The sequence below is a fragment of the Amblyomma maculatum genome, chromosome 3 (genome assembly GCF_055883805.1).
Source record: "Amblyomma maculatum isolate TAMU_Amacu chromosome 3, ASM5588380v1, whole genome shotgun sequence".
In the NCBI taxonomy this organism is placed as follows: Eukaryota; Metazoa; Arthropoda; class Arachnida; order Ixodida; family Ixodidae; genus Amblyomma; species Amblyomma maculatum.
In genome coordinates, this window is record NC_139346.1 from 33,893,283 (window position 1) to 33,904,199 (window position 10,917).

The following is a 10,917-nucleotide window of genomic DNA, read 5'->3' on the forward strand; positions in this document are numbered from 1 at the left end:
TATTTTTTTTTAAGCTCATATGTTCTCTTGCAACAAGTTCTATTTTATCAACGGTCGTGGCACGCAGAAAACGCTTGTAAACAGTACCGCTTACCAGAATGAATTTGACTACGGGTTGTTTTTGGAAGTTTTCAAGGCGTTCCATTTAGCTATTAATGATGTGTTGTCTGATAAACTTCATAATTACAGCTTTAGAGCACCTTTCTGTTTTTTATTCGTCTAAAGGATCTATAATTCAACATCCGATAGTGCGGGTGAGCTCGTAGAGGCGGACCATCTCCCAGCCCTTTTTCAGTCCTGCTGCACACGGCCGAGCTCTGCGGGGGCAGCAAACGGGCCCTCACCTATCCTTTCCCACGCATTAGGGCAACCGTGGAAGGAGATAGGGAAAATGCGTGTGGGAAAGCGGGGCCACGCAGACTCCTCCGGGGCCCGTTTGGTCACGCTGCTGATGGATGCCCCCCGCCCGACTCTTATCGCGGGCACCCATCACTCAAAACCCTTAGTCGAGGCGCCTTAACTACACACTCGACCCCAGCGCCAACCGTCCCGAGGATGCGCAAATACGTGCGCACGTGACCGCAAGACCCGATAGCGGGCTGGGGAGAGGCGTGGATCCTACGTCCCAACAGTGCGTCCTGGGGCTAAGCTTTTTTTTGGGATTTCTGCTTCGCAGAAATGCAGGGTTTGAACTGGATTCCCCCAATCGATTATCTCATCTTCCTAGTCTAGTCTCCTCATTTCCATTTCAAGCGTCTTTTGATGCGTGCAATGAGGTCATGTGGTGACACAAATCATTGTGGTGGTTCACTCCTCCTTCGCTCTGAGACAGTTTGATTCAGTGTGGTTCACGTGACACTGATTTTTCCCTTGCCCTGCTAGCTTTGTCGTTTTCACTCTTCAGGCGGCCAACGTTCACTGTAAGCCGCATATTCGTGTATGCGCGCCAGGTTCTTATTTCAGTGCTAACGTTTGTCATATATTGACCTATTTATTTATTTATTTATTTATTCCCTTTTGGCCTTTCAAAATCGGCCTCAGCGGCTAACCCATTACATGGCCTCCGTCCGTATGCAGGCGTTACACGTCGGTGCAAGGGCACTGGTGGCTTTTATCGAACTATGCTGGCAACAAGGGTGCGTTCTATCGTCTCTTCCCAGCTCAGACTCCGTCAAGAAAAACAAGGCTAAAGGGCCATTTTGGGACCACAGGCTGTACTGTGCGGCCTGCAGCAGCGAAACGAACAAGGCAATATGTGTGCGTGTGTGTGTTTGTGCAGGGGGGAGGTGGAGTGCAGAAGGCGCCATTGGGCACGCCTAGTGCTTAGGTGATTGTGACGATAGCCCTCCCTCGGCACTTGAACCTGCTTTTCTGTTTCAGCGCTTCTGCCCTGTATGGCTTCAAGGCCGTGCCGTACGCAAGCACGCATGAAACGTAAACTCTGGGGCCCCCAGTCGATATCTGAGCACGTGGGAAGGCCTTTCTACATTTCTGACGGACGAAGAGGTTTCTTCTGACGTCGTTCTTTTTTCATTGTTGCTTTTCCTTCGAGTGTATGAACGATGAACGATAAGCTGTAATCCTGAGCACCCAGTTCTTGTTTTTTGCTATCATCAATTCTCAGAAAACTGAAAGTAAGTCCGTATCACATCTGTGGTTCTTACGAATTTACTCTGTCTTTTAAATTTCTAATCTATAATCGAAACAGCAAGGTAACATCGATCGTTCAGTCGCAGTACCACATAGAAAACGAAGAAAAAATTGTTCAGAGATTTATGATCACAATGAAATCTGGGGCACTGAGAGCCTTCAGAGGGGCGCGTTCTGTAAATGGCAGGTTTTTAAGAATCATCTCGTACTCTGGAGAACTTGCGCGCGTACTGCGAGAAAAAGCATTAAATGTATTTCGGTCCGAATCGACTGGCAGTAGCACTAAACGCGGAGGTGACGCGGGATGTAGCCGCATTTCCATCTATGCTATGTGAAATAAAACCACATTTGCTACTTCATCAGTAATTATGGTGCCAAAGGATACATTAGAACTATGCCGCTTAAGTTCTTACAACTTAAAGCGCTAAAAATCCGAAATGTAGTCGGTATTTCAGCGAAAGGCTCAGGAGCTTCTAGGCAGCTCACGTAATTGTATTTATCAAGCTGGCTTACCAGGTTTGAAGAGGTCCACTTAGAGGACGCTTTTCGTCTACGGGCACTGGTGGCCAGCGGGTTCACTAGTTTTTGCAGTAACTTGCGAGAATTTCCACTTTTGCGTGACTGTTGGCCCCGCCGCGGTGGCACAGTGATTAAGATGCCCGGCTATTGTACTGGAGTACCCGGGTTTGAATCTGGCCAACCGACGGCGGCTGCGTTTCAACGAAGGCGAAACGGAGAAGCTTCTGTGTGCTATGCGATGTCAGTGTACGTTAAAGATCTCAGATGGTGGAAATTGCTTCGTAGCCATCCATTACGGCGCTTCTATTACTTTTTCCGCTTTCAGTACCCCCCTTTCCCTTCCCTTAAGGCACGATTCAGGTGTACACAGAAACAAATGTGACAGATGCTGTGCGTTTGCTGTCAAATAAGCCAAATAAAACCTTTAGAAAATGACTATTGCGCGCCTTTTTCACTGCTTCGCTGTGATGAGGTATGAGTTCGTAGCCATGCCTCGGAATTAATCCTTCGGTTCGCGCTCTTTCTGATAGGTCTTTGAAAGTTCTGACATGTGCCCTGTGAAAGACTGCGAGAATGGATTAATGAAATAATTTGAGGTCATAAAAAGACGCGAAGCTCGCTATATGGATCATGCCGCTGTCCATGGGTGGTTCTGGGTTTATTTTGACAGCTTGATTTTGTACAACGAGCAGCGAAATGCCAACGTGTTGACGTTTTCCCAATATTCTCCATCGAAATGCGGTCGTAGCAGACTGCACCGTTTCAAATTCTTGAACGTATGGTGAACAGAAGAACGATACGGTTATAGCACCACTGCGCGTAAATCGTGAGATACGAAGCTCTGGAGAATACAAGATGGTGTTGCGCAGCGAATGATGGAACTACTGTACCGGGATGAATAGCCGGTCATGTGTCCACATCGCTGAATCGCGTTTTGATGAAAGAAAATAGATGAAGGTAAAAGAAGTGCTTTGTACGCACCACGCATTAACTGGGACGCGGAGGCAAAAGAAGTTAGTTGCGCACAAAAATGCTGCGTCACCGTTCCGACAGCAGACAAACTTACTGGCTGCGTGACGTCAGAGCTAAACTAGAAGATTCTTTTCACCTCGTGCCGTACGGATTTCACTGTCTAAATCTAACTGAAATTTTACGCAGAGCTGACAAAGCAGTCTCAGTGATGTCAGGTGGGGAAAACAAAAAATGAATATGAAGTACTGCAGTTATAGCATTATTTTTTTGTTCATTATTGCGCTGCACTGTGCTATGTGAAATGAGGCCGGGTATATGTTGAATGCTAGCTGCTGCAAAAAAGAGCCGCGAACAAAGCTAAGCGTTACAAGCAAGGCCCTCAGCAAGCATGGATTCTTCAAGCGTCTTTCAGTTCTTCCTCTTCTGACACACTGCTCAGGATGTCCTATTCATGTTAAAGCTATATTTAACATCCGCACAGATTGCGGGCGATGTCAGCGCACGTTAACAAAATACAGGTGGTTGAAATGGTCAGGAACTCTCCCCTACGGCGTCCCTCATAGTCTGAGTTGATCTGAGACGTTTATCCTCGAAATGAAGCCGAGCATTTCCTTTTGTGTTAACTACTATAGGATGCTGTGAGCTAGCTGATTTATTAATATGAAAACATTTCCTGACTCATGAGTGGCGCGGTCAGTCTGCCATCAAAGCTCCTCATCACAGCCTGTCAACAGTGCCTGTCAGCAAAGCGTGTGCACACGAACTAACGTTAAGAAAAAAAAAAATAACGTGCCCCCACCAGTGATCGAAGCACACTTGAAACAGTTCAGCTTTCTTGGCCTAGTCACGAGAGCACTATACTATTTTCTACTATTTATACTATTCATACTATTATCTTACTTATGGCATGCAATACATGAAAAAATATTCCGTGGAAGAGAAACTCGAACAGGTCATGTTCCAAATCATCATCATCATCATCATCATCATCATCATCATCATCATCATCATCATCATCATCATCATCCTGACTATACCCACTGCAGCCCGAAGGCCTCTCCCGTATTTCTCCAATTACCCCGGTTCTGTGCTAGCTGCATCCACCTGACCCCTGCGAACTTCTTAACCTCATCCGCCCACCTAACTTTCTGCCGCCCCCTGCTACGCTTTCCTTCCCTTGGAATCCAGTTTATTACCCTAAGCGACCATCGGTTATCCTCACTTCGCACTACATGTCCTGCCCATGCCCATTTATTCTTCTTAATTTCCCCTAGAATGTCGGTAACTTGAGTTATTTCTCTGACCCAATCTGCACGCTTCCTCTCTCTTAATGTTACCCCTACCATTTTTCGTTCCATAGCCCTCTGGGTTGTCCTCAACTTAAGTAGAACACTCTTGATTAGCCTCCACGTTTCAGCCCCATAGGTGAGTACAGGTAAGGTGCAACTGTTGTATACTTTCCTCCAAATCACTGGGCTGCATAATGCAGGCCCGCTATAACTTAGCGACTCCCCTACACCACAAGGGTCAAAATTCTAGGAGGCACACGCGAGCATCAAGATGCGGTAGCCAGATATAGGCGGTTCTTCCAGGGCGCTATCACCACATCCGATTTCGCCTCGTGCAAAATTCCAATACACTCACTCTGCGCTGCAAATATTGTCTTCATTAGCCCCCGCCCCCTGCAACATGCAGTGCCCGGTCTTCATAATTTTACATCTGAGCCGATCTTTCATTTCACCTACGTAAATAGGAGACCATCGAGGCGCAGTCTGAACAGCCCGCAAATCAGATTGCCTCCATCAGAGCTAGGCTTGACAGTAATCAAACCTCTCGTTCTTTGGCCATAAAGATAGCGAACAAGAAACATGGGCTCAATCAGAATCGATTATTATTCAACACTGGAGCGAAATATAAGGCACGACTGTTGCTCCTATGGACACTGAAAGGGCCCAAAAGTTAGGAAAATTCAAGGCAGACCGCAATAGGTCCATATTCTTTAAAGTTACACATTTTAAGATAAAAGAAAAACTACTACCCAATGCAATGATGTTAAGAGGTAGAGATTATAGCCTTTCAGAAGACTACTGTCCGAACACACTCAAGGCCAGGAAGCATCTCATGGAATTCGCCAAAGCTCGAGATGAAAAAGAAATTCAAACTTTGGTATGATAAGTTAACAGTCGCGAAGAAAACATACGTATTCGATTACAGCATTCAGCATGTAGTCCTACACTCTTTAAACTCGTAGAAGTCAATCTTCCCCAATATAGTCGTTCTAGTACACCATATTTATGCACTAGTATCAGAAGCCTCATGCCTAAACTTGATGAACTTCGTAGTTTAATTAGCAACATGTAATCTAACCTCATAGTTCTTATAGAAACATGGCTAAATCCTTCTGTTACCAACTCCGGAATTTTGTCCCTCTCTCCTGATTTTAATTTGTTTCGTCGCGACCCAACGGGGTGGTGGCTTACTAATAGCTTCCCATAGAAGCCTTCAGTACATGAAATTTAAAACATCAACCACACTAGAAATATTATTTGTTGTCAGCAAGGCTTCTTATCCTCTCATAGCAGTCGGCGCTTGTTAGCGGCCTCCAGACGCAAGCCCTTCATTTGTTGCTGATTTTGCCAGGTGCAGGGTAGCAAACCGGTTTATTTTACCGGTTAACTTCCCTGCCTTTCCTCCTCCTCATCCTCCTCCTTCTTCCTCCATGAGGGACTTTTTTCTGTGACCGCAAACTATCATCAATCGCCCATTCTGCTTTTTGAGACTTGAAATTTTCCGCCGTCCACTGGTCTAATCTCGCTACAACTCTCATCAAAAACAACACTGCAAGCGAATTTGCTAACACATGCCTTAATTTCGGATTAGAGCAAACAGTATCAGAGCCGAGCCCGGTATGGCAGTTATTCATCAACACGCTTGACAAAACCTGTGAGCCCGCGGCTAAGAAGAGGAGAGTCAAAAAACGAGAAACCATGGCCAAGGTGAAACTTGGACGGGTGTTTGAGGGCCATACAAACAAGCCTACTAATAGGCAAGCACGTACGTCACCTTCACTTCGTCCTCCACTCAATAACGCGTCGTCGCGCGTTACACGAGCTCAGCGCCGAAAAAAATCAATTACAATACGACAAAAAGGGTGCTAGCTCCTTGGCCGTATGGATAGGCCCACACGGCAGGCACGCGGGGACCTGCCACGTGCTTCTTCATGTAGCAGGGCTCACTGAATAACGTAGTTGTCCGTGTATGGAGGCACGGCCAAATATACTCCGACATAAAAAAATATGGGGAGGCAGGGACAAGCCAGAAGAGATCGGGGATGCCGCGGGATGTCAGCTTCGCTCAGCGTCACTCTCGCCTGGGCCGGCTGGTTACACGCTGTGACAGGGCGGTGGGGCAGCGTTGTCCTGCCTCTTAATGCCTGATCCGTGTGGAGGGATCTGACGGGGAAATGAGATAGAAAGAAAAACTGTAGGGAAGAGCCAAGGGAAGCGGACGATGATTTTCGCAGCTGTTGCATCTCCCTCTAGTTTTGTCCGGCCTTAGCGCTATAACAATTTTAGATATTTAATTTTTTTGTTTCTGTGTTCCTGATAATCGACGTTGTCTCTTGAATCCACGCACATGATCATCTTTTCTTCTTTCTCACCCTTTCGTTATTCGGAATTCCAGAGATCATCCGGCCTTGTTGCCATGACGTCTCGGACTTGTTACTCGAAACTCGGCGCACCTTAATATGCGGATTTCTTTGATTTTTGGATCCCCGTAATTTTGCTGGGCCTCGGAATATTTCCGCCGGTGAAATATGAAGGGAAGAGCGTGTGACATTTACGAAATGTGGGGTGATATGGATAGACACGAGAGCGCTTTACGGTCGAGTCGGGACTGATTAGAAGAGATGCCACTTTCGCCCCCCCCCCCCCCCCTCCTCTTGAAGGCGTGCCGTGTCCTTCTTCTCGGTAGAGGTTACATTTGCAGGTAGTTCTTTCGCTCTTGTTCTACGTTGCCTTCATTGATTCTTTCCGATATACATCGACATCACAAAACCAATCTCTCATGAGTGGAGCCTGCGGTATCAATTACTCCATAGCAGCGCCACAACGCGAAAAGAAAGAACATCATAATCTAACCCCCCCCCCCCCCCCTCTTTTTTTTTTTTTTTCATTACAAAGAAAAGTCACGTTCTTGTTTTCTTCCCATTCATTTTTTTTTTCCGCTGCCATATTCCTCCTGCTGAAGCAGTGCGAGTGGCCTCCGGGTATCGTTAGAGAGGATTGCATGGAACGGCGATGTGTTTCATTTGCCAGCCATTATCACAACGTTTAAATCTTATCCCTCAACAAGGTCTTCTTCGTTGTCATTATGCTTTAAATATCTATTTACTGCAGGTTTTCAGCAAGCAGGCTGTCACTTCAGGCGCGGCGGGCGCTTACAAGTTCTGACGCATTCCACACATGGAAGCTTTGGCCCCACATATCTGTGGCGGAAGCAATTTAAGCGCAGGATGTATGGTTGAGTTACATTCATACAACTCGCATCGTTGTGGATGTATGAACAGAAAAAAAACTGGAGGACGCTTAGCCTTGCCTTGAAGAGTTCAATGTGAAAGCGTTATCGGGGTTCGTTCACATCGCCATCTCGTGCTTTTCTACGAGCAGGAGCAGCCGTTGATGCGCCATCGACACTAGCAGAGCATGATGACTCATGAGAGCGCCCTGCACTAGAAGAGGGCACGGCCAGCTCCGCATCCGCTGCACATGCGTTCCAGAATGTTCCAGAAGCACGTTCGTCTTCTTTGCTTGCTTACATCCAGCAGATGGAAGGATGGATGGATAAAGGCGGCTCACGCCACATAGCCGCGTCAAGATACTGTACTTTGTAATCGGGCGGCGGCTTGCGCCATCTTTTGCGGCGCAGCCGTATGATCGAATGAATTTCCAGCGAGCGTCGCATCGCAGGTAAGCAAAGCGGAAATGTTTATTGAACTCGTTTAACTATTATTTCCACAATTAGTTTCTTTCAAATGCCTCACCTAAACATCAGCTGACAGTCATAATGCAATGCACACATAAGGTCCACATTTATTCGGAGAGAAGAAATGCAGTTTCTGTGTTGGTTGATAAATAAAGGTAATAAAAGAAAATATGTTCCTTTTATTTTTTCTTTTGCCGGAGTGGTTGTGTGCTCGCCTCGCAATGCGAAGGAAACGTGTTCGACTACGCGGGTTTCCGCAGGGCTTTTTTTTTTGTTTTGTTTCTTTACCCTCTTCTTATATTCGGGCTACAACCACAATGGCGACCGGCTTTTCTGCAACACGGGGCCCTTCTCTCTCGCGTTTAAAAAGAAAAAAAAAAAAAGAACTCGACCGCCGCAGGCGCCCCATTAGAAGCGTTAGCTCGTTTGGTTTCTTGATTCACTCGCAAAGCGTTCTTTTGAAGCCCCCGTAGCTTAGAATCGTCAGACGCCGTTTGGCGGCGGCACTATTTAGGCCAACGCAATTAAACCCAAATGTTCAGCCTCCGAGTCCATAGCGCACCGAGTCTCAGTTCGATGGATGCACGGATGTTAAGAGCGAGAGAGAGAGAATAGAATAGAAAGGCAGGGAGGCTAACCATGTGATGCCCAGTAGGCTACCATACACGTAGGGAGGGGAACAAAGGGAGAAAAAGGAAAGAAAGAGCGCATGATAAGAGGGAAAAGATGTTAAGAGCATTCCATTTCAAAAGAGGTTGGTGATAGTCATCACGATGCTACACCTTCTTTTTTAGGCTTCTTTAACTTATACAATTCTTCAACTTTAACGACTACATTTAGAATCCCGATTTCCCTTCTATGCGTTTCGTCCTGCTATTTATCCATTAATCTTCCAAGCGCCTCGGGCTTACCTCTCCTGCCGATTTATTCACTGTTTCTTTGTTATCTCTGCATCCCAAGTCCTCGGCTAGGGTAACTATGTCCGCATCGACATCGGGATGGATTACGAGATGTTCCATTGTTTCTGGGCGTCTACCGCACATAGCTCGAGTTTCATCTTCTTGACTAAACTTCCTTCAATAGCTTTGGGTTCTAAGACATTATATCTAGCTTTATAAAGAAAGTAGCTGCCTCTTGAGCTGCCATAGAAGGTTACTTTTCCATTTTCTATATATGTCCAGGGTCGACTTCTTTTCCATTGAATTATTCCTGTTTTTAGCCTTTGTGTTATCCACCTCTCGTTTAATGTTTATTTACCCATCCTGCATTCCTACATACTTATTGGTTAATTTTCTGGTCCTTTTCCGCTACTCTGATTCAATGCTCTTTCGGTATAAGTATTTAAATGCTTTAACTTTTACTTATTCTCGTCTATTTTCTTGAAGCTTTCTTCGTACAATATTTTCCTCTGAGCCTCTCGTGCCTCGAAAGACACCCAGCCATGTCTCCCTGTACAGCTTCGTTTGTAGTTTTGCTATCAGCTTCAGGTGCTAACCTTCCAAAACATCCTTGATGTATTGCTAACCCCGACTGGATTTCTGCCCTGAAGCACGAAACTACGTCCCCGATGGTAAGCACTGGTACCATTCCTTTCCAAATATCTTTAAGTAATTCATATCCTTTATACCCCAATAATTCCCTGTGCTTCATTATCGTGGCATCTCTTCGTTCCTCCGCCCTCATGGTGGCCTGTTGATGTTTTTACATGTATACCTATCCGTCGTTTATCCATACCCCGAGGTACTTATATTATGCCAGTGTTGGTATCTCTCTCTATTGCAGTTATTTATTTATTTTTTACAGGATAGTACAAATCGCCCGAAGGCATTATTGTGGGGGGGAGGGGGCGAGGGGGAATGGAAAAGCATACGATGGCCATGGAAACAACGTAATGTTATTAGGAGAGTCAGGTGCACACCACTAGGACGAAATTCATACAGGTCGAAAGCAGTACAGAGCAAAGCTTCAATATTGTATTGTTATCTTATGTAAGGCCATGTTATATTGCAAGCTTTATGTCGGTGAAATCGTTGAATATCATCATTCGTCTTAATTGTGTTCAAGGTAATGCCGACTCCATCTCCCTGGTATCCACATATATTAACCAACGCTTGTAAATCTTTCTGTCTATTGGCTCGAAGGACAATGTCGGGCGCGTACATTAATCATGGAAGCCTATGTTTTACGTCCGTTAGCTTCTACGAGAGATTAAAACCAAGGTTGCTTTCATCCAAACTCTTTTCGACATCATTCATATAAATCACGAACATCAGCGGTGATAGAGGAATAACCTTTCCTTAGTCCTTTGGATACATCGACAGTAGACATACTTTTTATTATATCCAATCTGAACTTTATTACTTTTGTATATTTAGTTAAGTAATTCAATTACTTCCTTACCAATGGCTTCAGATGCGAGCATGTTCCGCGGAAGTTCCCTACTTACCCTGTCGCATGCACCGCTTCTTTCGAGAAAGGCTACATAGAGCGGTCTGTTTTCCGCCCTGGCTATTTCTATGCATTGAAGTATTATGAAAATGCTATCATCTATGCGCCTACCACTTTTTAACCGGTTCTGCAGTTCGCCCAGTACATTATTATACTTTATATCTATTTTTGCATATTTAGTTTCAATGCCTGCGTTGCCAGCCTGTGAGTAACTGACATTATTATGATCGGTCTGAATGATTTATTGTTCGTTCTATTTCCTTTTTCCTCATAGAAAAATTTAGTTGGATGGATGGATAGGATGGAATATAGGAGCGTTCCCTTTGAAACGGGGTGGTAGCA